The following is an 11,479-nucleotide window of genomic DNA, read 5'->3' as shown; positions in this document are numbered from 1 at the left end:
ACACACAATTCTAATTAGAGTTCTTTTTCTTGCCCTCTCTTTTTCGGGTGGCCACTTTTGGCTGACCTGTCCGCTTTCTCGTGAGACATTTTGGTGACCTTGTGACCTTGTGGCTTGCAGAAACCCCGTTCCTGTCTACACTTATTATTAGATCGGGGACGGATAGATCTTAGTAGAATTATTTCTCAGTCTAAATGCACAAGCAGTGTCATCTCAAACATTCATCTCCGCTCCCCCTCGGGTCATCCCCCCCCCCTCACCCTTCCCAAAACGTTGATACGCGATGGTGCAAGTTTCTTTCAAATATTATAAATGCTTCTTGGTAACTAGCATTCTTCAGCATGTTCAAATCAAATGCAGATGTTAATTTGGGTAACGGTAAAGTCAGATTTGTTTGGGGGAAACGTACCGTGGCCCTTTCTTTGGGGAACAAAATAAAACACATTTCAGCCAAAAGTGAGTCGATTAAATTCGTGTAGATTTAACCGCATCATATCCTTTTATAGGCTACTAAAACAAATATATTGGTCGGAAGTAGAGAAGTTAATGTCAACCTAAGAAGCTGGGTTTAAAATAATAAAAATAATAAAAGAACATGTATGACAATTACCTATATGCACACATACAGATAGGTTGTTTTAGCTTATGTCTTTACAATCATGCAGAAGAACGGTTACAAATAGCAAGTTTCAGATGAAAAACAAACAAGCGAAGTACGAGTTTGACAATTAAAAGATATTTTCAAAACGCGAAGAAATTAATGTGGCCACCCCTTGTTCAAATCGCGATTGCTTATAAATTAGGTGTGCAAGAAAAAAAAATAGGTGACTTTTTTAAAGTGTTTTGGTGCAGGATAAGTATATCCAACATACGCCCAAGAAGCAATGGCTGTAGGCTACCCGTATGCGTTCGTTTTGATTTAAAGCAGCATTCATTCGTTTAGCGAGGAAGTACTCTGTCCAAAGCGTGTACACCACCTGAGTATTACCGTACTGCGCCGCATACGATTTTTTTTTCCCCACGTGAGTATTTACACAAAAGGTGAGAATTTCAGTTGCGTTGGTATAAGAAAGAATAAAAGACAAACAACGAACACTGGTTGTGTTAGCTCATCGGCCTCACAAGACATGTCTTCAAGACATTCTCACGTTACCAAGTCCTGCTTATAACTGCGGCATGGCGTTTATAAGATCGTAGCTCTGGTATCGAGTTTACCCCATCTCTTACCTTGCTTCAATGCTGACAGGTGTGTCTTGCATTTACCGTAAAACCCCTAGCAAACGCCCACCCCCCCCCCCCCCCCCCCCCCCTCTGCACAGATTTCGGGTATAAGTAAGGGGTGGGCTTTGCTAAGGTATTACACCCCTTTGCAAGATAAAGTGTCATCACATTTTCACAAGAAAAAAAAGTGATCCAACTAGTGATTCATGCAATTTTAATGAAAAATAAACACACCGTTTGTTTACACAAATAAAGATCAACGTTCTGTGATAGAAAAAAAATAAGAAGAAAAAACCGGCGAATCATCGAACAGTGTGCACAGATCGTAGATAAAGGAGGCCGAATGTCTTAAAACAATTATTTTTTTTCAACAAAAAAGGGGTGGGCGTTTCCTAGTCACTACACAACTTTTGGCCAAAATGGGGGGTGGGCGTTTGCTAGATACTGGGCGCTTGCTTGGGATTTTACGGTACGTGCGAACATCTGCAGTATTTGGGACACGTTTTCTCACAACCCACGTTGTTTCGGTAATTTTGTTTTAACAGAAAACAGAAAGACAGAAATGTTGATGATCTGGCGTTGCTGTTTAACTGTGTTCAATCAAAATATTCTATCATCACAGTTTAGCGTTGTCTATACTTGTTCAAAACTGAGATGATAATAAGTAGCGTGGGTTCCTCCGGTGTCTATGTCCCAATGTGGGGTTCCTATACTGGAACTGTACACTGGGCTTAGCTAGCGGTTCTTCGCACAGAAGAAAATAATCATAAAATTTGAACAATTAAAAACACCTCTGTAACTGCCACGGTAAAACATTGTCTCAGAACTTCCCTTTCATCCGTTGCGAATATTACTTTTTCACGTTTTTTTAACGAGTGAATGAATGCTGCTTTGAACGCAGCAAACGCTGGTCGGTAAGTCTACGCAGAAGTATCGTGCCTATATTTTGATGATGGCGAAGCCGGCTTTCCAAAGTACGGTCATTTTTTCTTCTTCAGAAAGACAACAAAAAGAGAAAACAACTTACTTTTTTTCCTTTTAAGTTCTTTTTTTGGATTTCATCATGCTTTGTTAGAACGGTTCTTGTTCACACCTTTTGGTATACTGCTTCTCTGCAAAAAAGGCAGCATTGGTGGGGAAAAACGTGAGTCATTTTTTCCCCAGATATGCAATTCTTTGCGTGTTTTTGCCGAAGGGCGCCTGGTGCTGTTTCACTTGAATATCAGTAGCTGGAATTGTCGGAGCAACCACTGCAATATCACTACTTTTTCCTTCATTTCTTCTGCCTTTTCTTCTCGTGTCTCGAGTCGCATGTTGGTAACCGTTTTGTTTCATCGTAATTATTACAAAACGCACATCATGAAAAGAGACCACAGTGATATTTCAACCACGACGTTATCGACATCATAGGCACAGGGAAATGTGTTCGGCGTCTCTTGTGTTCTACACTACTATTCATGTGTACGCGACTGACAAAGCTGACGCTTTTTTCTGCGCCTGTGGTCGACATCAGTTTTACCGTGGTGAAAATGTTGCTGTGTTCTCTTCTTCGTAGTTTGTTTCCTTTATTTTGTTGGGCTTATTACAACACTTAAAAAGGGGTGGCCCAGATTATAATTGGCGCATTTTTCATTATCAACAGGAGTCCAGAACTACAACAATCATACTTCACAGGTTTTTACTTAGCTCGTATAGATGTGTCAATCTGTCTGCCTTTCTCGTTCAGTCGCTGTTTTAACGGCGTCAAAGCTGTGCGCGAATACTGAATTCTGTTGGGTGCTTACTATTAATTGAAATCAAATTTTAATTCTCTCTCCCCCTTTTTACAATGATTGAAGTGATATGTATCTGTTTTGGTATCATTATCGACACTTGTCTTGATGTTCTGTTCTAGTATAATTGTATCTCAACTGATTGTGATAATATACGAAGGGCCCTGAGGCTGGTGTCCACAAGAAATCTCGCTACGGCGACATTACACACACTGCCAAAGCGCTGGTTGTCCGAGAGCTGACGAGGGCCCCTTCTGTCTGTACAAGTGGAACATGTTGCCAGAAGTGTAGCAACAGTGACTGTACATGTTACTGGTGGTGTTGTAACCATTTGATCGTACTATCAACTGTAAAGTCTTAGTCCTGCTCTGACCCCTAAAAACTTTATCTGAGCGCTCTTTTTTCTGTACCCCAGTGTTATATCACTTGTTATGTTTTATTTTTCCTTTCTTCCTTACTTCTCTACTTTCTCTACTACTACAATTCTCCGCCGTATCGTAGTTGTGTTCCTTTGATGTTGGTGACGTCTGCAGTCTTTTATTGCTAAATGTATCAAGGCTTTGTTACGAATAAAAATGTTCAAAAAAATTATTTTGCTTGTTTGTCTGTGTTTTGATGCTTTACCCTGTCTGTATCAGTAATGTCTGTCTGTCTGTCTGTCTGTCTGTCTGTCTCTCTCTCTCTATCTCTCTCTCTCTATATATATATATATATTTGTGTGTGTGCGTGCGCGCCTGTGTGTGTGTGTGTGTGTGTGTGTGTGTGTGTGTGTGTGTGTGTGTTTGCATTCAAAACATGAAGGCAATCTAAAAATACACCGAATCGTAGCACAACATCAGGGATAAAAGTTCTCATCCCAAAATCCAAATTTTTAAATGGTGAAAACAGTTTCCAGATTTCTTAAAAAACACACCAGTTAAGTGAAAACTTTGAAAGAGGTGTCAAATGTGTGCATTTTCTTGCATACAGATGATAGATATACTGTTCAAAATCACTAAAATGCTTCGCGGCTCGCTGGACCCCAAGACGGGACACATACACACACACACAAACACACGCACACACACACACCACCACCACCATCGTCTCGATTTCTTGTTTATGCTAAAACAAGCAGTCAAAACTTGACTCAATGTAACAAGACTCGATTGCCTCCCTTGCCTAGCTCTCCCGCAGGAGACACGGATCACATGGCTCTCCATTTTCTCGCCTTGTTTTGCCTCAAAGTCTCTGGAAATATGCCCGTGGGTGGCCTGCCGACGTCTCTTGAAGACACCCTGACCGGTCTGCTGAACAAAAACAGTGTATCTCTGTTCGCAATGGAAGGAGGAGGCAGTAAGACTTTGGTTGTTCTCCGTCTCACCGTGATCACTGGTCGCCATGGAATTCGCTTACATCATGCAAGGTGACGGAACCAAGGTGTCGTTTCATACAGGTTCACAGAGCCAGAAAACGCGGCGAGGCCATCCGGTCATCGCAAATATAAAAGGTAAGTGAACCAGCGTCAACTTTTCTTTACTCTTATTTTTTTCCCAAACCCTACCCCACTACCAAGTGTGTGTTGTGCCACTGACAACACTGACACGTGCAGACAATACGTGTGGTAGTGACACTGACAGTGACTTGTCAAACCACTGTCCGTGACAACACACCGCACGTTTAACACGGCGCATGGACTATGGGTGTACACTTTCTGACTTTGGGTTTACACCCTCTGACCTCCATGATACTTAACAACAATATGAGACAATGACACGAGAAGGTGATGTTTTCTTGCGAGTGTCGCAACTGACACTCTCACAACAACACACTGCCATGCTTTGACCAGTACTTGTTGTTGAAAGTGTCGCTGTCACAAGAAGCACGGGGCTGCATTTTGTCATCAGCTTGTTTCCTGTTCAATGAGACAGTGAGAAACTGTCATTTGTACAGAATTATGATCATTCAAAAAACATGCAGACGCAAATGTAGGCCTTTATGAAAACTTGCATCAATATTTTCTGTTACCACACTCAAAGAACATATCATCTCACTGATAACTAAATGAACGAATAATTATAATAATAATAAATGTAATGTTGGCAGTCTCTTTGTTTTGGGATTTATTTAAATTAACGAATAGCTTGTTCAGCGAAAGTTGTGTTACGTGTGATACACTTAACTCATCGGAGGAGGATTTTCCTTGTACAGAAAATACACATGAAGTTTCACTTCTTATGCCTTTCTATTCCGTTTGGCAATCAATTCCAAAAAAGTTTTGAGAATACCAGCAAGAAAACAAGTTTACTAGATTAAAGGCACAGTCAGCCTCCCGTAAACCATCACAGACACTGTCAGGCTTTTACACACAGTACAAACACCCTTTCATTTTAACACTCACCGCTTGAGAACATTCTAGGTGCCCTCCCGTAAAGAGCGAGCCATTTTCAAAGAATTTATTTTTGTGTGGTTTACCCTGAGCCATCGTGAACCCGTGTGCTCCAGTTTCCGTTTTTTCACAATTTAGTCGTCAGTTTGTGATTTCAATGCGACTCGCTGTAAGCTTATCTGCATATTGTGTACTTCTGAATCTAAAACGCAACAAACGGCTGCGAGTCACACGAACTAGAGCGGTGGCGGTTGGACGTTCAGAGGAACTGGCGCTATGCAGAACCGTCGTCTGCTACGAGAAAGACGTTTTGCGTGACACGTTTCCGGGCTTTTCTTATTTCAAACTTTCAAAACTTCGAATTGTACTGATCTTGTCTTGATGAAAAAAGAAACCTTTTATGATTTAAGAATGTTTGTGTAATAAGCTGTCAATTAATTATTTAGATTTTAAAAGTTAGGTCCTGATTGTCCGTTCGGATATAGTCCACGAAAATAAATTCTTTGAAAATGTCTCACTCTCGACAGAAAGCAACCAGGATGTTCCCGTTCGGTGAGCGTTCAAATGGAAGTATGCTTGTACTGTATGTAGATAGGCTCGGGGAGCTCAGTGATGGTTTACGGGAGGCTTAATGTGCCTTTAACCCTGATACAGTCAGCTTTTGTCATTGTTTCTTTTCGTATCGTATTTCTCTCTGCCTCTCTATATCTGTTTGTCTCTCTGTATCTGTAGATATATGTCTTTCTTTATCTGTCGTTTCTCACTATCGATCTGTCTCTCTGCCACTGTATTGGTCTGTCTTTGTGTGTGTGTGTGTGTGTGTGTGTGTGTGTGTGTGTGTGTGTGTGTGTGTGTGGGTGTGTGTGTGTGTGTGTGTGTGTGTGTGTGTTTCTCTCCCTCTCCCCCCTCTCTCTCTTCCTCTCTCTCTCTCTCTCTCTCTCTCTCTCTCTCTCTCTCTCTCTCTCTCTCTCTCTCTCTCTCTCTCTCTCTCTCTCTCTCTTCCACTGAACCTGCAGCCTTAAACATAACCTTACAAAACTAGTTTCTGCTTCAAGAAACACTCCCCCTTACACTATCGACGCCGAATCAAATAAATGAAGTGACCATGAATTTGTAACAGATACGTATCAATTTCCCTGGGCTGAAACGAACACGCTCTTTGAAAACATACTTAGTACAAATCATATTTAAGTATTAGGTTTATCGCCTCAATAAAATAAAAAGCGGAGAAAACCGGTGTTGCGTTTTTTGTTTTCGCCCAAAATAGGCAGACCTCAACGTTTTAACTAAAGGTACAACCCTTCTCACGTAACCGACCTAGTCGGGGCATTTAAGGCATTTAAACGGAATAATATTGTCGTTCCATTTGGACACATACCAGACAGTTACAGCCTTGCTGCTTCCTGTGCGACTGCATACTAGATCCTCTTAAATGTGGTTTAAACAGTGTTTATTCAACAATTCCTAGGTTTGTTTGTTTGTTTGTTTAACGCCCTGGGCAATCTAGTGGCTGCTCCGCCTGGCGTCTGGCATTATGGGGTTAGTGCTAGGACTGGTTGGTCCGGTGTCAGAATAATGTGACTGGGTGAGACATGAAGCCTGTGCTGCGACTTCTGTCTTGTGTGTGGCGCACGTTATATGTCAAAGCAGCACCGCCCTGATATGGCCCTTCGTGGTCGGCTGGGCGTTAAGCAAACAAAACAAACAAAATACATATTGACAAAAAAAACAAAGGTATAATGGAGACAGGACACGACAATAGAATGGACAAAAAATATAAAAGAGAGAGAGAGAGAGAGAGAGAGAGAGAGAGAGAGAGAGAGAGAGAGAGAGAGAGAGAGAGAGAGAGAGAGAGAGAGAGAGAGAGAGAGAGAGAGAGAGAGAGGACACAAGTATACAACACAATGTCATATACCATTAACAATCATAATAACTTCTTAATTAAATTTAGACTTAAATTATCTATAATGAATGGGGCATATTGCACTCTTAAATGTGTATAGTATGGGTTATTTTTCAGAGCTGTGTACCAGTGAAAACCATGTTACGAAGTTGATTTTTTTTTTAACTTAACTGAGACATTTAAACCATACAAATTGATTTCATAAATGAGGACTGGTTCCATAATTATGTATCCGTGGCCTGCAGATAAAGAATCAGAAATACTTGCACATTGTGTTTGTCTTCGTCAAGTAAATTACACGGGTTTTAAAGTACGTCAACTTCGTAACATGGAAACCAAAGGTTGTGACATGGCTTTGAACACTAACAATTATGAAAAAAGAAGACAAACATTTATACTATGTTTTTTTTATTGCATGTCTGTATCATTATCTAACTGGATTATTACTGAACAAAGTAAAGAAAATGCATTCTAGTTGCCATTTAATATACGTTTTAATCATGTAAAGGACTGATAATGCACGTCCCCTGGAAACTTGCATTCTCCCAGTAAGGTAATATATTGTACTACGTTGCAAGCCCCTGGAGCAATTTTTTGATTAGTGCTTTTGTGAACAAGAAACAATTAACAAGTGGCTCTATCCCATCTCCCCCCCTTTCCCCGTCGCGATATAACCTTCGTGGTTGAAAACGACGTTAAACACCAAATAAAGAAAGAAAGAATGCACGTCCCAAAATGGTACACAGCTCTGGAGAACAACCCCCAGTTCGATTGTTCTGGATGGTGGACGGTATATCGAAGAGGGAATGGGTAAGGGTGCGTGGCAGTTGATGTGTGTGTGTTTTTGGACGTTTTGTCAGGTCTGAGGTGTTTCTTCGTTTGTGGCAGTTGATGTGTGTGTTTTTGGACGTTTTGTCAGGTCTGAGATGTTTCTTCGTGTGTTTCTTTGTGAGTTGTGTTTTATGTGTGAACTTTTTCTCAGCCCATCTTTAAAAAAAATTTAAAAAAAATAAAAAAATTTAATTTCTGATCTTTTTATTCTGTGTGTTTCTTGTATCCATTTCGTTTGTGAGACATTTATGTGTGGGTTTTTTTTCGTTTCAGACTGTCAGAGCTGGTTGCGATGAGTGGTGTGCACCTATTCAACATTAGTTACGCCTCTCCCAGAGCTGGTTGAAAACGGTGACGTGCATATCTATTCAACATTGGTTACGCGTTTCACAGGGACCATGCCCGGACACAGTGAGTTTCTCTTCGTCCATCTGTAATGTTTAATCGTATCAGTCCATACATTTATTTGGTCATTATTCCCTGTGTTCCCACCTACTCATTCACTCACTAAACCCATCTCTGTTCGTAGATGCTGTTCTTCTTGAGCAAGCGATCATGTTTGCCGCAACTGATCTGTCGAGGCTTTTGCGATGGTCCTTTCAAAAGTCTTTAGCCTGCACAGGAAGGCTAGCTAGAGCTACAAAAATTGGTGTACTTTAGCACGTACCTTTAAGAAGGTAACATGCAAAGTGTCAAGTATGTCGTTATGATTATCAAAATAGTCATGGCTTTATGGCGTCATCTGCCTACGAAAAGTGGACTGTTTTTATAATGGTTTTGGCGGGTGGTTTGCTTTAATCAAGGACCAGTTTTATTTTCCCCAGAAGCTGTTTTTTTTCTCTCCTGAAATACCTTCTTCAATGACTTTGATTTATTTCAGACTAATGTCTTTTGCATGGAACTTGCGTTTGTAGGCTACTGTGTGTCACTAGCACATAAGTGTTCTACGTTACAGTGACAGTCCCACTCGTGTAAACGAAATTACCTGTACTAACCAAAACAAATCTAGCCAGGCTTTTACATATGATAAAAACATTCTTTTACTTTGACCAAATTTCAAACAGAGAGCTTTTGTTGTTGTTGATGAATTCATATTGTAACTGACACTAGTGACTACTTGTAAGATTATTTAAGCTAAACAAAATTCCTACTCTTCACAGGAAGCATGTAGGCTGTTCATTTTTGGTATCAGGTTTGTATTCAAGTAATAGAATGCACTTACCCTATGTTTACATGATCGCTAACGTGTGAAGGAAGATACCTTTAAACATTGCGGTGCACGGTATTATTTTGAAGTGAACACGATATGTACATGTACTTTGATTGTGTGTGTGTGTGTGTGTGTGTGTGTGTGTGTGTGTGTGTGTGTGTGTGTGTGTGTGTGTGTGTGTGTGTGTGGATGTGTGTGTGCGTGTGTGGGTGTGTGTGTGTGGATGTGTGTGTGGGTGTGTGTGTGTGTGTGGGGGGTGTGTGTGTGTGTGTGTGAGTGTGTGTGTGTGTGTGGGTGTGTGTGTGTGTGTTTGTGTGTGTCGGTTTGTGTGTGTGTGTGTTTGTGTGTGTGTGTGTGTGTGTGTGTGTGGATGTGTGTGTGTGTGTGGGTGTGTGTGTGTGTGGGTGTGTGTGTGTGTGTGAGTGTGTGTGTGTGGATGTGTGTGTGTGTGTGTGTGTGTGTGTGTGTTTTCTTTGGTTACTAGAACATTGTATCGTGATCGCGTGTCTGAGTTAAAAGCCTCGCCTAAACGTAGCACATGAAACAGGGAGCATTTTAAATGTCCGTAACAGGAATAATACTTTGATCGATTCAGTTTAATGGAAATCGATTAAATGTACACGAGGGATGGGAGGTGGAGCTTGTGAATTGAACATCCCACGTATACTCTGCAACTAGTTATTGTTCAATTGGTTAGTTAGCACTGACGATCAAAACCACCCCGTCACCCAAACTTTGTTGAAACTAAACCAAAGTCCTAACACCTAAAGTATTAGCAGGCATTCTGTCTAAGATAACGTGTTTAACCTGTCTACGATGTTCAAAGCTAAGAAAGAGTTGTAGTTTCCCTGGACCCAAGTGATGTCAAAATCATCCACAGTTCGGGGGTTGGAAAGGTGAACAAATGATGGGGGGGGGGGGGGGGGGGGGGTGTTAAGAGTGGCTTTGGGGGAAAACACAGAACGGGTCCCTGGGGAACCAAAACCACTTCTTTCCTTCGCAGTATTTCAAACGCTCATCTAACCCTTGTTTATTGTTTCTCTGTCCCCTTCAGACGCCATCCACGAGACGAGCGAGAAACTCAAGGAAGCGGTGGTGCAGCTCGAAGGACAGACCAGCCATCACCAGTTCATCGCCAGTACGTCCATCAGCGCTCATGGCACCGTCCCAGGACCAACGGACTCTCTGTCAGATGACTCCCATGACGTCACGTTTCGATGACGTCATCACGGCCTGGTATCCGCGGGTGACTGTCAGATGATCGCAATGACACCGCTTTATGATGACGTCATCACGGTCTTTTATCCAAAGGCCTCTAGGTCAGATGAATTCGATAACGTCACTATCGACTGATGACGTCATCGCTTGCGTCCATGACGCCGCACCATTGCACCTTGTATACTGTGGTCAGCGCAGCTTTCTGTTGTCGTTGTAAAAGGAATGGTTGTGTTGTGTAGTGACTGAACAGATACGACAGGGATTAAACTGATGAACTACGACATTTCATCTTGACCCTGCCTTCTAATGCAAATCTCGGGTTATGACCGGAAAACCTTTAAAAATACAACAAAATTTAAACGGTCATAAAGGGTGTTCAGAGTATGTTCAGATTTCCGTTTTATAGAGAGTCGTCGTTAAGTGGAGCTCAGAGTCAGACTATGTAAAACTGTTATCTCACTGAAGTGTGCGTTAAACTCCACATTTAGTGATACTATTCACGCGATAGTGTTTTTTTTTTTTTCTTTGAAGCATCTAGCCTCATGTTCAGTTCTAAAATTATAGTCTGGTTTATCTCGTGTGTGTTAACGACGTTTTGTGCCATGATGAAAAGACGTTTTGTGCCATGATGAAACGACGTTTTGTGCCATGATGAAAAGACGTTTTTATTTAGTTTTGTTACGTATGCGTACTTTTTGCAAAAACAGAGATACATGCACTAATATATAGGGAAAGGGCTCGTAAAATGGACCACTTATTGTTTTATGCTGATAGCTTGCTTCTTTTCTCAGGAAGACGTTTAATTTTGTGCGGATTTGTTCTCCATTCAGTTAACGTTTAAACCCAACTGGAGCTACTTAGCAGCACTAGAGACACAGTAAACATTAAATACTGAATTTGTAAAATTGACCACTGTCAAATTGACCATAATATGTAATAATAACAGGTTTGATATG

At 41.2% G+C, this 11,479-nt stretch overlaps 1 long non-coding RNA gene across 1 annotated transcript; it reads left to right on the top strand.

Moving 5' to 3' along the window:
• Positions 1–4,171: 4,171 nt before the first annotated feature.
• Positions 4,172–11,123, top strand: LOC138979229 (uncharacterized). Its single transcript, XR_011459942.1, has 3 exons — positions 4,172–4,482; positions 8,369–8,506; positions 10,360–11,123. It is a non-coding gene; the product is annotated as an uncharacterized lncRNA (long non-coding RNA).
• The last annotated feature ends 356 nt before the right edge of the window (positions 11,124–11,479 follow it).

Source organism: Littorina saxatilis, linkage group LG10 (assembly GCF_037325665.1).
Source record: "Littorina saxatilis isolate snail1 linkage group LG10, US_GU_Lsax_2.0, whole genome shotgun sequence".
Classification (NCBI taxonomy): domain Eukaryota; kingdom Metazoa; phylum Mollusca; class Gastropoda; order Littorinimorpha; family Littorinidae; genus Littorina; species Littorina saxatilis.
This window is presented reverse-complemented; position numbering and strand designations above follow the sequence as displayed.